Here is a 19341-nt window from a genome sequence, read left to right as displayed (position 1 = left end):
TGCACTCTGAGCACTTAGTTTTAGCAATTCTGCCCTGTCTACCAATACCAGGTCAAAGGTCAGTGTTGTCAGTCCCAGTCACTGCCTGCCTGCCTGCCTGCCTGCCTGCCTGCCATGCCCTTGTTCTGAGAAGTGTGGCATTTCTCCCTGGGGATAACTGTCTCTCTGGCTGGGAACAACCCTGAAAGCGTGTGGGCTCTCCCTTGGCATAAGCATATCTCAGCCTCATTCCAGCATATTGAAGCCATCCCCTTGGTTCTTCCTGAGAATATATTGCTTCTGGTGGAAGAAAATTTATACCAATGGGTTGGAGACCTGTTTCTCTGCAGTTCCCCGGAAACAGTCCAGTCCTCAGGGAAACTGGTCACACTGGGCAGCAGAGCCGTCACACTGTGCAGCCATTCTAAGGTCTGCTGTTGGCCTCCATTTGGTGTCCGTAAAGGATTTTGAAATCTTACGAAACTGAGCATCCGTGGATTTCAAATTAGAAACTACATTCCTTTCCAATTTACAGTTTCATGCAATGCTGTGCAAGTCTGCCTACAGAATCCTGTCTTTGACTATCTTCAACTTCCCACATTCCCAACCTACAACTTCCTTGTATTCCAAGAACCACGATGGCTCTAGTCTAAGGCCTACTCCCTTGCATCCTGTGTCCAAGTCAGGCAGACATGGTGAAAATGCCCTTGGTGTAGATCTGTGTTGGTTTTGTTAATTGGACACGTAGCTGAGAATTATGACTAAGAAAAAAAATCACAGGCAAGAAATGAAATGCTAAAAGAAATTTTTTTTTGAAAACCAACCCCAAGGCAAAACACCCTGATATGTTATGTGATCCAGTCTCTGCATAGCACTGCTGTCCAAAACATAGTCTAGGAAGTAAATGTAATTAAAGGAATTCAGTACTGATTAAACATCTTAAAACTGTAACCTGCAACCCACAACTGTGCTCTCACTCTTCTTTGCTACATATCCCTACTTTATTCTCAACTTAGTCTACGTCCCTCAGTCTCTCTTTCACCTTCCTTCCATCTTCCCCTCTGATCATAATGATGCATCAGCCACTGGCCTGAGTGACTGGCCACCCAGACTTCTGGTCCCTGCTAATAGTCATTCCAGATCATACTGAGAGGACTGTAGGACTCTGGTGTCAGGCCCCATCACCTCCCTATCCATGCACATAAATGCCCAAGGTTCCGTAGGAAATTTGAATTTTACCTCCTATGTTTCTTGTATAGGCAATTCACATGGAGCATTTTGGGGGGAATAAAATTTTATACAAAAACACATATTTATATATTCAGAGAAAAGATGGTAAACCCCAACTGGAGATTGACCTGGAGTGCAGGATTTGGACCCTGCCACCATGGTTTTCCCCAATTTTTGTCCTGATGGTGGCCTTAAGGATCAAAGTGTTTCTTCCACAGTCTATAGGAATATTTAAAAATGTGCAGAAGAAGGTGGGGGTGGGGGGCGGGGCACCTGGGTGGCTCAGTTAGTTAAGCATCTCATTCTTCACATCAGCTCAGATCTTGATCTCAGGGTCATGAGTTCAAGCCCCATGTTGGGCTTCACAGCCATAAAAGATGCATATGCATTAAAAAATGCACAGAAGGATGGTTAACAGAGAAGGAAGAGTGACAACTGGAAGAACTGCAGCCGGGTGGAAGCCTGCCCAAGATGACAGGGGATGTGGTGGATGGTGCTAGTCTAAAGTCTCAACGGGCCTGCTAAACACAAGTAGGACAAAAGTAGCAGAAGCCAATCTGAACAAGGCTTATATGTACCTCTCCTGTTTTCAGCAAAGATCATAAGGACAAAGTGTAATAACAAGAAGAAAAACAATGCTGTGGACTGCAGTGAGAGGAAGAGCCTTTTTGTAGAACATTGTCAAGAGGAGATTGACTACAAGCACTTGCTTCACAGGTGTTGAGAGCAGCTTCCCAGTTAGATTGTCAGACACACTCTGATGGATGGAGACCATATGATCCTGCTGGGCCAACTAAGGATGAAGTAGAAGCTACATACTGGGGATTGAGTAAAGATATATTTTGAATCTCTGGGAATTTAGAAAACAAGCTTATTTGAGTTTAGACCAAGAAATAAAAATATAAAGTTCTGGAATAGAGAAGATGAACCCTCTGGCATATTTTATCATGGGCATAGGATGGTGAGTTTTGGTAAAGAAACTAGTCAGGCTATGTTACACCATGCATAGTAATGGGAAGAAGGTGTGCGAATCACACATACATTCATTCATTCATTCATTCATTCATTCATGCAAGTGTCTACTCAGAGTCTGTTCTCTGCCAGCCACTGTGGTAGGTGCTTGAGTTATCATTGAACAAAATACCTGTGGAGGAAGCAGCCATGACAAGTAATTTTAATAAACCCGTCCCACAGAAGCACAGTATACACTGAACACATCAAATGATAAACGTAAGAGATCCCAGTAAGTGTTGACACCTAAGTTGAGATATACAAGGTGAATAAAAATTGATCAAGTAAACAGATAAGAGCAGAAGTAGAGCCCAGAAATAGCTTGGCATCTAAGGGCAACTGAAAGATGACTGAAAGGAGTCAGGAGAATGAGCAAACACAAGAATGATTTCAAACAAAGCTGAAAGACATAGGCAAGAAAGAGTATCGAAGTGTGAAGGGGTAAGAATCTAGCAGTAGCCTCCATAAATTCAGTAAATATGAATTTCGTTTATAACACGGCACAGACGGGCAAAGTTACAAAAATTTCCCAACACCTTTATTCTAAAGCAAAGGTCACACAACAGCCAGCTTCATGGACAAAGAGAATGATTCATGCTAAGAACGTCGTCCAGTTGAACATAGGGATGATGCTCAGATGGTAGTGAAGCAGAATCTAGGTGGTTCAAGCTCTCCATAGAAACAGAGATGAAATGGTCATTTGACTTGAGGAGAGGAGTAATGGAAAACAGGAAAACAAGATAGACCTGAGATACCAGAGAAAAGGGTAAGGAGGTGTACCCACAGCTGAGGGGTTCCCTCAAGAGGACAGTTGTCTAATATAAAATTTCTTCAGGAGAAGCAGGCCAATTTTTCTCACCCTAATATCCTTAGAAGTAGAAAGGAAAAAGATAAAAGACCAAGAAAAGTAGGTTAATAAACCTACTTTATGAGAATCCCCAAATGCAATAAGAAAATAATAATGGCTAACACTTTGCTTACTGTAGGCATATTGGCCAGAGAACTACACAGGCATTGGAGTATTATTTAATGTAACTAATAATCCTGTATTTAGGTACTGTTACTCTCCCCTTAATAGAAATAAGACTGAGTTATAAAGAGATGAAATAGCTTGTTCAAGATCTTGCAGCTATTAAACAGATCAGCTGGGAGTTAAACTCATTCTGACTCTAACACTTAATCAATAGTCTTTTGCTATTCCTACGTGTTACCTTCCTGGGGAAGGAAGAAATACTACTGAGTAAATGCTAGATCAAAGAGCACCAAGTAAGGAGTCAGAGAAGGAGTAGTTAAGAGAGGTTGATGGGAACTTGGCAGATGTCATCAATTTCTTACACAAGTGTTAGAGACTGTTTCTTGTTGAATGGTCCAGGATGCTCAGATGAACACTAATATTTTTTAAATACAAAGTTCACACGTTTGTGGGAGCCAATTAGTCCAGGCCTTTTCTAGATTAACATGGTGCAAAATGTGCCATCTGGAGTTCTGGAAGAGAAAAATAATGTGCTTATGTGGCTGCCTTGGCAGGGAGGCAATGAACTCCTTTCCCCAAGAGCCAGTGTTTGCATCCACTTGTCCAGGTCTCTTACAGACTAGTTAGAGAATAGACCTGTCATTTTGAACAAATTTTTTCTTTCACTTTTAATAAGAGTTGTAACATTTTATGGCTTTTCTAACAAGATCAACTAACTGAAAGGAACATTGCAAATTTGGATAACCTGACTTGTAGTACTACTAAGAATGTTGAAGTAACTTACATGTGGACATGTATTTGAGAGTATTGCTGAATGTCAGGCACCTAAGTCTACAGTGGCCTTAAAATGTGGTTGCCTTTATTGGTCTGAAGAACAAATCTTGACACTGATTTATCCAGTATCAAGTCAGTCATTTTATTTTTTTAATGCTTCCTTATTGTGAGAGAGAGGGCACATGCAAGTGAGCACAAGTAGGGGAGAGGAAGCAAGGTGGGGAGAGAGAATCCCAAGCAGGGTCCGTGGCCAGTGTCGAGCCCCATACAGGGCTCCATTTCACAACTGTGAGATCGGGACCTGAGTCAATATCAAGAGTCCGACGCTTACCTGCCTGAGCCACCTAGATGCCCCAAGCCAGTAATTTTAAATTAGAAAAAGAAAAAGCACAAACAGGTTATGTATTGCTTAAGATTCTGGCACATGCCAAGCCTAAAGGTGGGTGCTAAAGACAGTTAAGGCTTTCATGTAAAGTGAGTTCTAGAAGGCGAAATATTATCCACTGTTTTTCTTCTTTCAACTTGCCTCACCATTCAGCAGGTTCTTTGCACCCATTGGTTCATTTACTCAGCATGCTCGTGGTGCCCTGGTTAGCATGGGTCGTACCAACAAACAACTAGTAGTCTGAGGAAGGATCTTAAAGTTCCTTGATGTTTCTTAAAATCATTGTTTCTGTAGCAAATATTTTATTGTTTCATAAGTTTTTAGAATTCATCTCTGGATCAAGAATGAGATAAGAATCCATGGTTCCTTCAGGAACACACATTTCAAGAGAACTGGGCGGATTGGTGTCTTAATCTGCTGACTTCCATAACAAAATACAATAGCCCAGATGATTTAAACAAGAGAAATTTATTTTCTCATAGTTCTTAAGATTGGAAGTCCAAGATTAAGGTGTCTGAGGGTTCTCTTCCTGGCTTTTAGATGGTTATCTTCTCACTGTGTTCTTACACGGTGGAGAGAGGGATTGAGGGGGAGAGTGAGATCTTTCTCTTCTTATATTGCCACAGTCCTATGGGATTCTGGCCCCACCCTCATGACTGTATTTATAATTATCTTGTAAAGATCGTTTTTTCAGATACAGTCACATTGGGGTTTGAGTGTCAGTACATGAATTTGGGGTCATACAATTCAATCTGTATTAGTTGAGAACACCATAAAAGTATTTGGCCTGCTTCCTGCTTCAATTAAAACAGTATTTGACTCAAATCTTACAGGTTGACACAAACTTTTTGTTGAAAAGGATTTAAGATCGCCTGGTCTAAGGACACCTGGGTGGCTCAATCAGTTGAGCACCCGCCTCTTGGTTTAGGCTCAGGTCATGATCTCACACTTTATGAGTTCGGTCCCCACATCAGGCTCCGTGCTGACAGTGTGGAGTCAGTTTGGGATGCTCTCTCTCCCTCTCTCTCCCCCTCTCTCCCCCTCTCTCCCCTTCTCTCCCCTTCCTCTGCTTGTGCTCAAGCTCTCTCTCAAAATAAATAAACTTAAGACAAAATTTAACCTGGTCTAATCTCTATGAAAAATGGAAGCTTTTTCTCTAATCAGAATGTTGCTGAAGTTATTTCAGGATGTCTTGATCCCTATGTTTCTGTTACCTTTTATTCTGTAAGAGTAAAAGTAATAACTTCTTTAATATCTTTACAAAGTCCTTCACTATCTGAAAAAGACCAAAATCACCTTGCATAGCCTACCCTTTAAAAATGGGAAATTTTATACTGTTTTTCAGATATGTGTCTCAATCGAGTGAAGAAAAATGTGGTACCAAATCCCTGTTCTTTTGTTTCACTTTCCCTTTCGCTCCGGGGGATAAGAAACAGTACTAACTAAGCACTCTATTAATGGCACACTATCCAGGAACTGCAGTCGCCACTGTGCTGCCATTACAAGTAGTCAGAAAAGGTCACTGTGGCTTAAAGTGAGCACCACAGGTGAAATGAGCTGGATCTGTGAGTCAGTGCTGATTCACTTTCACCTCATTCTGTCGTCTGAAGCTTAACCGTGTCTATCACAGGATGGATTTCTGACACGGAAAACTTCCACAGACCTTCCAAGGTGTTCAGGATTGCTTCATCCACAGTATCTCCAGTGTTCAAATTGATGCTTTGTCACACGCAGGGATTGATCTCAGCCGGCAAATATTTACCAAACACCATCTCTGTGCAGTGGAGGACATGGAGATAAGATGCAAACAGGACAGCCAGTGACTTCCATAGGAATGAGAAGAATCCTGAGAGCGCTGGCCAGTCCAGATAGGACCTCAACTCCTTGGCCTCCACACCAACACTCCCAGAAACATACCCTGCCCCCTACCCTCTGCTGGTATTCACTCTCTTTCCGCTGCTGGTCACCCAGAGCAGACTGGGACTGCCAAGTCATCAATTATCCTTGAGATGCTCATTCCCATGTCACTCCATAGCGACCCCTCCTAACCCATCACTCACCCTACCTCAACCCCTATAACCCTCCCATTATACACTCTGAAACTGAAAATCAATCACAGGCAAAACCCTCACTATCTTCAGACTCTTCTCCAAATGTTTGCTTTACTGTCTTGCTCTAACTAAAAACTGGGTCACCCTTAGTGCTCTGCTTCCCCTGCAGAACTTCTAATTGGTGGGTATTTTCTCTTGTCTCAAGCCCTCCTGCCATTGGCCCCTGGGGAAGGTCAGTGTACTCTTTGCTCCTCAATTTTCACTTTATACTACTTTCCTTTCCTCTTCCCCTAATCTCCCTTCCCTGCCACACAGCACAGATTTATACTACACATAATTAGACTATGATATCTGCTGTCTGCTTGCCATGGTCATCCAGGGATCCCACAATCCTCCCTCTTACTTGCCTTCAGCTTTTACCTTCTAGCTCAGTGAACTCTTTCCATTCTATTCTTGCCATCATTTTTTTGTGTGTGATTTTAATAGCAATGTGAAGGATTCAGGTAAGCCTTCAAAAACTTAGTCTCTCATTTCTTTCTTTTTTTTAATTTTTTTAATGTTTCTTTATTTTCGAGATAGCGGCAGAGAGCGAGGGAAACACAGAATCCTGAAGCAGGCTCCAGGCTCTGAGCTGTCAGCACATAGCCCGACTCAGGGCTCGAACCCACAAACCGTGAGATCGTGACATGAGCTGAAGTTGGATGCTTAACCGACTAAGCTGCCCAGGCGCCCCTAGTCTCTCATTTCTTTTGATACTGTCTGCTTCAATGATCTCTCTCAACTCTAGTTTAACCCATTCAGCCTAAGGTCACACACTGACTTCTTGATTACCTTGAACTGCAATGTATCTACATAATCCCAATCTCAAGCATCCTGTTTTCTGAACACAACACCTCCAGGATGTATCATCTACTGAAACTTCGTTTTCATTGCCCAATGCTACCTCTGCATTCTCGTTTCCTTTCTCACGTAGCTTACGTTCCCGAGTCCCTCATCATCTTTCCTTACACTCTGCCCTGACTCCCTTGTCACTCTCTCCCTTTATCTTCATCTGGGCAAAACACCAACTTTTCTCCCACGCAGTAGAATGGACCTTATCCTGCCACAGTACACATAGCAGCTAATCCTGCCAGTCTATTCGAGGTATGTATTTTAAACTCTTAACAGATAAACTGAGGCATATTTAAAAATTGATGAGTTTCAGCAAAAATCCACTTGAACTGGGCAGCATTCAATCTAGCAGATAGAAAGGAGCTCCAAGGAGCTGCACAAGATGGAAGACTTCTTACAGGCACAAGGGGGCAGGAACAAGGAAGTTATACTAGGCAAAAAACCAAGTTGGTTATCTCAAGGTTACCAGGCAATTCCTGACTGATAGGTTTAAAATTCCATTTTGGGGAGAGCTGAAAGTACAATTAAGTCTTGGTTTAGAGACGGAGATTAGCATAAGTGACTTTATTTTGAGTCTGTCGTCTTTGTTTTTAATATCTTCACTTCTATTAAACCTCTTTCTTGGCTGATGGCATTGGATCCAATTCTGTTTGTTTATTGTAAGATTTATTTTTTCAAGATTGTTTATTTTGAGAGAGTGCATCCATGGGAGGGGGGAGAGAGGGAATCCCGAGCAGGCTCTGCACGGACAGTGCCAAGCCTGAAGTGGGGCTCGAACCCATGAAACTTGCGATTGTGACCTGAACTGAAATCAAGAGTCAGATGCTTAATCAACTGAGCCACTCAGGCACCCTTGTTGTAAGATATTTTAAACCTTAATTCCATTATAGTTAACATACATTAGTTTCAAGTGTACAATATAATTGTTCAGTGGTTCTATGCATTACTCAGTGCTCATCATGATTAAGTGGACTCTTAATCCCCTTCACCCAAACTCCCCCCACTTCCTCTCTGGTAACCATCAGCTTGTCCTCTATAGAGTTAAGTCTTTTTTTTTTTTTTTTTTTTTTTTTTTTTTTTTGCTTTGTCTCTTTGTTTTTTTAAAGTTATTTTTGAAAGAGAGAGAATGCAAGCCCAGGGAGGGGCAGACAGAAAGGGGGACAGAGGAACCGAGGCTTTGACTGATGACAGAGAACCCAATGCAGGGCTTGAACTCACAAGCTGTGAGATCATGACCTGAGCCGAAGTTGGACTCTTAGCTGACTGAACCACCCGTGTGCCCAAGTTTTGTTTTTTAAATTCTACATGTGAGTGAAATCATATAGCATTTGTCTTTCTCCGATTTATTTCACTTAGTATTATACTCTTTAGGTTCATCTGTATTGTTGCACGTGGCAAGATTTTATTCTTTTTTATGGTTGAGTAATATTTCACCATATATATATGTATGGTGTGTATATATACGTATATGCATACATATATACATATATACGTATACGTGTGTATACGTATACACGTGTATACGTATATATGTATATATATATCCTACTCTTCTTTATCCATTCATCTAGCAGTGGATACCTAGACTGCTTCCATAATTTGGCTATTGTAAATAATACTGCAATAAACACAGGTATAAATATCTTTTTGATTTAGTGTTTTCATTTTTTCTGGGTAAATACCCAGTAGTGAAACTATTGGATCATAGAATAATTCTATTTTTTTTAAAGTTTATTTTTACTTACTTTGAGAGGGAGATAGAGAGCAAACAGGGAGGGGCAGAGAAAGAGAGAGACGGAGACAGAATCCGAGGTAGGCTCCAAGCTGCCAGCACAGAGCCCGATGTAGAGCTCGAACTCAGGAACTGTGAGATCATGACCTGAACTGAAGTCAAGAGTTAGACGCTTAACTGACTGAGCCACCCAGGTGTCCCAAGGGTAATTCTGTTTTTAATTTTTTGAGGAAACTCCATGCTGTCTTCCACAGTGCTTGCACCAGTTTGCGTTCCCACCAACAGTGCAAGAGGGTCCCTGTTTTCTCCACATTCTCACTAACACTTGTTGCTTCCTCTGTTTTTACGTTTAGCCACTCTGAAAGGTATGAGGTGATAGCTTACTTTTGATTTGCATTTCCCTGATGCGGAGTGATGTTGAGCATCTTTCCATGTGTGTGTTGGCCATCTGAATGTCTTCTTTGGAGAAATGTCTCCTCGTGTCTTCTGCCCATTCATAATTATTTGTCTTTTGGGTGAATTGTATCAATTCTTTATATATTTGGGATACTAATCTTTTATGACATAGGTCATTTGCAAATATTTTCTCCTTGTCTTTTAGTTTTGTCGATTATTTCCTTTGCTGTGCAAAAGGCTCTTATTTTGATGTAGTCCCAATAGTTTACTTTTGCTTTCCTTTCCCTTGTTTTAGAAACGTATCTAGAAAAATGTTGCTATGAAAAAAAAAAAATGTTGCTATGGCTGTAACAGAGAAATTACTGCCTGTGATCTCTTCTAGGATTTTTATTGTTTCAGGTGTTACATTTAGGTCTTTAATCCATTTTGAGTTTATTTTTGGGGATGGTATGAGAAAGTGGTCCAGTTTGGATCTGATTCTGTTTAAAAACTAAGAACGTCCAGAAGAGAATTTGCCCAAGATTTCACAATCCTATCGGTCTTTCTGCCTGTAACTGTATGAACTACCCATACTCCTATGTAAGGCTAATATTTCACTGGGAAATGAACCCCACTCCATTTCCTCCTGAACTCATGCCAGTCAATATTATAATCCCACCACTCCACCAAAACTGCTTTTGTTTAGACTTTAAACCAACAATGATCTCCTATTGTGAAATCTGATTTCTAACCTAATTTCATTAGTTGGTCTCTCCCTCTACCTTATAATATTTTTTTTTTCTTTGTTTTGCCACACCCTTTTGGTTTTCCATCTACTTACTTTACCAGTCTCCTTTTCTGGTTCCTTCTGATCTTCCTGATCTGTAAACATTGGTCTTTGCCTTTGTTACTCTTTTGATGATTCCATTCAGTCTCGGGGCTTTAAAGAATTTATACACTGATGACTCAAGAATTTTACCTTCAGCTGCACCTTTTCTCTGATGTCAAAAATTAAATCTTCCTGTTACCTTGTAGTCCTTTTAATATTAATTTGCCTACAACCATCCTCTTCCCCGGGATAGCTGATTCCCTTTCTTTTTTCTATATATTATCATATGACTGTCCATATATTTTATTTTCTTGTGTATTCAGGCAGAGGAATAATGAAGTTTAATGCACTAGAAAAGAAGGTTTATGTGAGCAGGCAGTTTTATTTCTTTTTAAATGTATATCCCTGTACATAACTAGTTCTTGGCATAAAATGGGCGCACAATAAATACTTGTTTTATGATTAAGGAAATGGTTGGCCATCTAATTGGCGGAAACGGTAAATTAGAATAACGAGTTTTTATTCCACCTTGCATAGGTGCACATTCTTGACAGCCCACTTTACAAACTTGATCTTTCACTTCATAGGAACATACAGTAAAAAATGGATAACATTCATTCGTCCTTTTTTTGTTTCATTCACTCATTCAGTAGATGTTTTCAGTGCCTGCTGTGCTCATCACCACTGGTGTGCTAGGTACTGCATGTAAGGATAAGACAACCTCTTTTAATTCCAACTGTAATAGTTTCTCTCTGTGCATATTGTCCCCACTTTTACTCTGTCCCCTATAAGAGGATTATATTCTCCCTACTCTTAAAACATCTTGAATATGCGATTTGTTTTAGCCAATGAAATGTCAACAGGGCATAGTATGCTAATACGCCCCAGCAAAAGCTTTAAGAGCTGCATGGGATTCTATGATTGCCCTTTACCTCTGCTGTGGAGATGAGACAGGGCTGCTGTTTCAGTCCAGGTGCGGAAACGGAGGAGATAAGAGACCGCTTTCATATATGTGAGAGAGAAAGAAACACTTGTCACTGTAACCCACTGAAATTTGGGTTCCCTCTGCAGCACAGCTTAGTGTCTTTGGAGAAGTGTCATAGTTTCTCATGTACACACTGGGGACAATAATAATACCTTGTACATCTCATTTGTGGAGAGGAGCAAATGAGAAATACACATGTGAAAAGTTTCACAAGATTTTTTGCTAATCACATAGTTGTTGGAACTCTAATTATATGCTATTCCAAGCCCTGGAGGTATCCATGTTTTTTTTTCTCCCTACCAGTCTTGAAGTGGAAATAGAACACATGAGACACTTTGCATGGGTAAATGATGCTTTTATCATTCTTATTTACTTAAATAAGGCTGATGTGTAGATCATTAATGAAGGATATTAGACATAAAAACCATATCCTTAAGACTTTATTCCTTTAAGGTGATGCCCGCCTCACCTCTCTGTCCACACACATTTATTACTTAAGTCTCACATTTCTCTTTGCCCTCACTGTTGCATTATGTTGCACTTAAAGGATTTCTAGTTTGTGTCTGATGTCTTATAATTCCAGGTTAACTTGATAGGGATCCTGAGGAGCATGCGTCCATGGGCATGAGTGGCAGGGGCTGCACATTGCTGAATTAGTGTGTTCACAAGGTTAAGTGCAGCTCCAGATGCTGCCCTCACTTCCCTAACAGAGGAAAGGCATGCTCGTGGTCTGGAAGGAGACCAGTGGGTTAATACCTGTGTTTGGGGGAGGCATGTATATTGTTTCATTAATCTTCACTACAAACTTACCATGCACCTGTCATTATTCCCATTTTACAAGTGAGAAAACTGGGGTCTGTGATGGTGAAGTTTCTTATACACATTGGTGAAAGCCAAAAGCAACTCCACAACCCAAGGCTTTCCACTGCAAATTCCTCTTTTCCACCTTGTGATTTATCTGGACGTTTCATTTTCTATGTGGTGTGAGCTAAGTGCTCATTTTGGCCTTGGCGTTTAAACACCCTATTCTTTAGCATGCAGAGGAATCCAGCTTCGGCGAGAACCCCTGCATGTGGTTTTGTGGCAAGGGATTTGAGGAGCAGGCAGAGAAGGTTGGATGGTGATTATGGTTCTAGTTAATGGTTGTAACGTGTAAAGTGAAACTTTGCTCAGATATGAGGGAGAGACTAAATTTATTTCCACAGCACAGCTGAAAGGGGACTGATAGGAAAATAGGAAACGTCATGAAGGACTGAACGGACTTCCTCTAAGATTAACGCTGGTCAGTATAGAAAATAAGACAATTCTTAAGAATAGAGTCAATGGCTTCTATAATGCAAGATAGTAACGCTATTTGTCTCACTGAGGGACTACTCTCATATTCCCTGCATCTGGACTGTGTAGGTCAGTAATCAGGTGATGGACCTCAGCAGTTTTGATAAATATAGAAATCTGGACTACATTAGCCTTGAAGTTACCTCAAAAATTGGCTGAGGCGGCTTTGGGCAAACCAGGATCCTCAGAAGGGAAATCAGAAGACAAAGACAATTTACATGGATGGAATGAAGAGAGCTGGACATTGTAACTAATGTGAAGATGTTACCTTTCACCATACACGAGCAAATAAATTTTCTGCTGGAAGACAGCATGATGCAGGGAAAAAAGCTTTGGAGTTGAAAAGATGAGTTCAAATCCAGCCTGTTCCATGTGCTAGCTTGGGATCTCAGGAAATCCCTTAAGTCTTTTGCCCTCTTATCAGTTAATATGTGAAAAGTACTTAGAACTTTGGTGCGTAGTGAGCACGTAGCAAACGTCAGCTGTTATTTTTTTTGTGTGTAATAGTTGTTACCATCTAGTTTATAGGGTTGTTGAGAATACTAAAAAGCCTTTTAAATAACTGATAGAGTACTGAGCAATGTAGTCGATAGGCTACCTCAGTATCTACTGGTTCCTTAGCTCCATTAAGTTATCCAAGTGAGTCTAATATGTACAGGTTTGGAAATAACCTAATACGCTAAAAGCTGTATCAGGAAGATTAGCTATGGTTATATTTACCCAGCACGTACCATGTTTCTATGTTTCAAGATAGTGCTAAGTGCTAAAGAAAGTTTTAAAAATAGAGAAATGGTGTTTGTCCTTAAAAGATACTTAGTAGCAACACAGGAAACAAAAGGTGTTGGCAAGGATGTGGAGAAAACAGAAACCCTGTTACACCATTGGTGGGAATGCAAACTGGTGTAGTCACTCTAGCAAACAGCATGGACGTGCCTCAAAAAGTTAAAAACAGAACTACCCTACAATCCAGAGATTGCACTACTAGGTATTTACCCAAAGAATACAAAAACAGCAATTTGAAGGGATGCCCGCACCCCAGTGCATATAGGAGCATTATCAACAGTAAGATAGGCAAATTAGGGAAAGAGCCCAAATGTCTTTCGACTAATGAATGCATAAAGAAGGAGTGGTATTTATATACAATGGAAAATTACTCAGCCATAAAAAAATGAAATCTTGCCATTTGCAACGAGATGAATTGAGCTATATTGTATTATGCTAAGTGAAATAAAGTAAGAGAAAGAGAAATGATTTCACTCATGTGGAATTTAAGAACAAAACAAATGAACATGGGGGAAAAAAGGAAAACCAAGAAACTCTTAACTATAGAGAACAAACTGATGGTTGGGGGGGGCATGGGTTAAACAGATGATGGGGATTAAGGAGTGCTGTGCTTGTGATTAGCACCAGGTGTTGTATGTTAAGTGTTGAATCGCTAAATTCTACACTTGAAACTAATATTAACTGTATGTTAACTGGAATTTAAATAAAAAAAAGATACTTTCCAAAATAAAATATGATTTGTGCATTATATAGGTCAGACATTAAGTTCTACAGAGATTGAGAAAAGTTATAGGGTTGGTCGTACTAAGATAGATGCAAATTAAAAAGATAAATTGCAGTGCCCTACTGGACCTGCCCTGAAATTGCTCATTGCTTTTTTAATTCTACAATTTGCAATTCAACCTCTTATGGTTTTAGGAAAGGATTGGCTTAAACATTTTTAGAAAGATTGTCTCATTCCCCATGAATAGTGATTTCCTATAGAAAGTTCGTTCTAATTTAAAATATATTTATTTTTATCCTACGTATGAATAAAGAGAGATGTATCCAAGGTACTTCAACCACTTCCCAAAGAAGATTGCAATAGTCATTTATAACTAAGAAATGTTATAATATTTCATATTAATTGTAAGTCCTTATCACTAGATTTTATTGATTTATACTAAAGAGGAATTAGATTTGAGTCAGTATTTTTTGACATGTGACAAAATGTCTTTTGTAATTGACAAAAACATTTTCCTAACAGAAACAGAATTTTAAACTTGGATGGAAATATTTGTCACGAAGACTTACTCTGACCAGAATTCAGTCAGTGCAGCTTGAGAAAAGAAAATCCTTCCATAAATTTACTCTGATGAAAGTAAAGGGCTTTTGACCTATTCCTCACAAATATGCAGCCTCCATATCTGGGGACTGATTATAAAAGCTGATGACCAAAGAGTTTAGTGTGGTCTTGAAGCCCTTTTCTTGGAACTTTTAGTCCAAAATCAACAGAATTGGCTATAAACCCTGTGAAAAAATTCAATCATGGAAAATAAGAATCAGAAGTCTGCATTTCCTTACTATGAGTTCATTTAAGAAGAAACGAGTAGTGGGAGGAGTTGAGTTCTTCATCTGACATGTTTTTCCCTACTGTGGCATTATGCTAATTAATCATGATACTGGATAGGAGAATAGTCTTTACCAAGGACAGTTATTTCCAACCCTTCCAAACAGACATACTTGGAGTGGAGAAGGGTGGAGGGACTCCCACCTCTTGAGCCAGAGAAACTAAATCAATCCTGCTGAACAAGAAGTGACAGATGGCTCCTATGGAATGGTGCCACTTTTTGTATTGACCAAAGCTTGAATGTGACTCTGTAAGTGGGTGGTAGAAAATGGTGCTAGAAGAAATAGTAAGAAGTGAGGAAATTACAAACCAGAAAACTAGGCTGTTGTAGGATAGAACGTTAAAGTCACCAAAATGAGATTAGGCATCGTTGATTGGAATGAAAGCCCTGGCCCTGCTTCTGCATGGAAAGCAGCACCATTTAAGCCACTTAACTGTTTTCTTTTTACCCCAGAGTTTTCCCCATCCAATATTTCCTGCTGCTAAATTCATGTTACTGGAAATCATATTTTGACATTGTTATTCCATTGTTCACAACCTATTGTGGCCTCTTTGATCCACAGGACTAAGAAAAAAACATTTTCTTATTCTGCATTTCTAGATTGTCTGAAACCTTTAACCTAGCCACCATATGTAAATTGGTTTTCCTATTATCTTTCTAATGTTTCTCTAAAACTGTAATCCTCATAGTAGGCCTTCAAAATTGTTGGCTCTATGAAGAAGTAAATGGTCAAGAAAGGCAGTATTAAGAATATTAAGATGATTCACTAGAAATTGTTTTGAAGGAAAACTCTACAGAGATTAGTATATTGCTGACTGAATATGATAGAGAAAACTATGGTAGCACAGAATCTGTTGAAAGGTGCTAAGATCTCTTTTCTCTACTTCCACCAAAAGGAAAAAGAATCGATTTTCCAGTTACTTCCTCCAAGCCCATTTTGAAAGTCAAGAGCTTTTGGGTGCAGTTCCCTTTCTGAAAATTCAGTGTGTCTCTGAAGGGAGGCATTTGAGAGAAAGAGTCAGGAGAGGGGCACCTGGGTAGCTCAGTCAATTATCAGTCTCTTGGTTTTGGCTCAGTTGTGAGATCAAGCCCGGCATTGGGCTCTTTGCTGAGAGTGTGAAGCCTGATTTTGATCCTCTCTTTCTTTCTCTCACTGCCCCTCCCCTCAAAATAATTAAACTTAAAAGAAAAAAAATGAGTCAGGGTAAATTGAGTTCTTCCCCCTGAAGTGGAGAGATCTCCAGTTTGGGAAATAGTTTTAGGATGCCACCTGTGTGCCAGTGGGGGAAGCTACTATGACCACTGTCCCTGAAACTTCCAGAAGCAGGAGTGTTTGCAAGACAAATGGTAGGGACCATACTTGATAAGAATATGGTGTGGCTTTAGGAGTAATGAGGAGATGCTAACTATTGTGGATTAATAACTCGGTCCCTACCTATATTTTATGGCACCACTTAAATTCAGTATTATTTTTAAGTTCCTTTGAGGTAGCAGGAGGCCATAACAATGATAACTTAAATTTTCTAATTATCCAGAGAATGGAGGCTTGGAGGATATTACATTAGAATTAGAAAGATATGGGAATATAGTATTTCCTATAGCCTGATGTTGGTATCTAAAATACTCTTTAAAAAAATTTTTTTAATGTTTACTTTTGGACAGACAGACTGAGCAGGGGAGGGGCAGAGACAGAGACAGAATCCAAAGCAGGCTCCAGGCTCTGAGCTGCCACCACAGAGCCCGATGCAAGGCTCGAACCCATGAAGCGTGAGATCATGACCTGAGCCGAAGTCAGATGCTTAGCTGATTGAGCCACCCAGGCGCCCCAGCATCTAAAAGACATTCTATTTGTCTCTCTCTGACTTTTCTTTCTCTGTATGTGTGCGTGCACACACACACATCTGTATACATATATACGTACATGTTAATGTATATAAAACTAGTTTCAAGTTATAATTTGTGTCCCAATCTTCAACTTGCTTTAAAAAAAGTTAATGATTTCCTGGTTCCAAGTACTCCCACACACGATTATTTCATGGTTGCTTGGCTCTCTACTATCTATGTAGATGTTGCATACTTTATTATTAATTCTCCTAATTGACATGCTCTTAATGGTGGCGGAACATGGTTGTCTCTAAAATTCCCCTATTGTAAAAGTGCTGCAACAAAGATTCTTTTCACATAAAATTTTGTGTATAGCTTTCATTGTTTATTTAGAATACATACACCCCTGGAAGTGGGATATCAAGATATCGCTTGTTGTGCCTAATTCCAAATTACCATCAGGTTATTTGTAATAACTTCTATCACACCAACAGTGTGTGAGTGTGCCATGTTTTCCCTCATTCAGAGGGAAGGGATTGAAGGGATTTAGAAGGGATTGAAAATTTGAACCACATCAGTTCTGAAGGAAACATTTCTGGTAATCTTTGACAAATTCTAACAAGCCAGAAATGTGGTAGAATAATGGATAAAATAATGGTGCTGTTGTTGTCTGAATTTTCAAGAAGTAGAATGTGATACATATTCTGAAAACTGCTCAGTGAACTTGATGTTGATCTTTGGGGATGAATTCTAGAGTAGGTGCATTATTAGAAAGCTTATGACTCTGGACTTTCATTTGGCTTAGGCAAGTATCTTTCAATGACTAATCACAGCATTACCACAGCCAATTGAATGACATTTGCACCCCCTAATAGAAATCTGTTTAATTAAATGCTGTACTACTGACTATATCTATTTAAAGAATGTCCTTTAATCTTCTTCCTGGATTTGGCAATCCAGATAACTGTTGTTTCAAGATATTCTTGAGTCATGCAGGGTGTTAGGCAATGACTCGTTAATAAGATTGTCTGTGTCTTCGACAAGTCAGTCATGGGGACTGATTGGCCTCAAATAATAACAGCATGAGTAAAAATGGTGGGGGAGTAATATAAAAGTGAGTAATTGAGTAAATGTGATGATTCATTGATTGTCTTTAAAAAGCTATATTAGTATCAAAATAATATTAAAAGCTCATGTCTTATATGATTGTAAGGAACTTAAAAATGAAACTTGCACTTCAACACTTCAAATCTTGATACAAATATTACCTTCTCAATGGAGCTAATGCTATGCAACATGACCCATATCCCGGTCCTTCCTATCCTGCTCTACGTTTTCTTTCCTCCACAGCATGTATCCATTTCTAATATATGATACAGCGTGTATGTTTATTACATTTATTATTGTCTCCACTGCTAGCAGGTGAGCTTCAGGACTACGAGAATCTTTCTGTATAACTCAGTGATACAGCCTAAACACCAAGAACACTTAGAAGGCACTCAAAATATAAGTGTTAGATGAAGTGAACTAAGAACTAAAAGTTTAGTAGTTTGGGTTACCTTAACTAATATGGATTCCACCTGGCTCATGTAGTAAAGAAAGCCATTTCCAAATTCATTTGAACACTGTTGGAAATACTTTCATTGGACTTCAATTTATGCACTTCCATTTAAATCCAGAGAGAGCTAAGCTGTGAGGATGTTCCTTCAATACCGTTAAAAGTGTAATTAAAAAAGTAGTCAAGTGAGTAAAATGAATTCTTACATTTTAGATTACTACTTGCCAAGGACGAAAGCAAACAGTGTAAAATAAAAACAAATTCTAGAATGTGAAAGAATCTTGTAGAACAGTGAGAATAAGTATACTTCTCTATACTGTTTCTAGACATTATTTTAAAAATAGATATCCCTTTAGGACGCTTTTTGTAAAGTAGCAAAAAAAATTATTTGAAAATGATTTTGTTAAAATGCTCTGCTTTTGTAATCTAGTTTTAGAATATGTTGTTTTGTAGAATATGTTGTTTTGTAAAGCATGTTCCTAGTAGAAAGTTTATGCACTAGAATCAAAAGTCAGGTTTATTATTTAGTACTTAATACTAGACTTTTTGTAATAATGTAAAAGAAGTTATAAATTCCCCATTAAATATGTTTAAATAGCTTGCTTTTCCACATATGCACATTATACATTTTTAAACAAAGACTTAATAATTACAGACATTTGTCAGTTTTTTGGTCACCAAGCATCAGAACCTCTGTGCCAAATATCTTTAATTCATTCCTCCAGATGAAGTCTCTACCCTTCTTTACCTGTTATCTGTGATAGCAGTATATCTGTATGGACTATGTCAACATGTTCATATCCCTCTAGGCTAGTTTCTAGACCAGTTTCTGGTTAGGTTTATCCAATGGGAAGCCCTAGGAGGAGATCAGAATGAGGTAAGGGGGTGGGGTGAATATATTTATCTTGCCCAGCTCTCTTCCTGAATGACCATCTTGAGCTGGCTGTCTTCAATCAAAGCTACTGTGCCTTGGTCAGTGTTTCTCTCTAGAGTGATAAGGCTACCAAAATAGCTTA

Source organism: Panthera leo, chromosome D2 (genome assembly GCF_018350215.1).
Source record: "Panthera leo isolate Ple1 chromosome D2, P.leo_Ple1_pat1.1, whole genome shotgun sequence".
NCBI classification, from domain to species: domain Eukaryota; kingdom Metazoa; phylum Chordata; class Mammalia; order Carnivora; family Felidae; genus Panthera; species Panthera leo.
Note: the sequence above shows the minus strand (reverse complement) of the source record.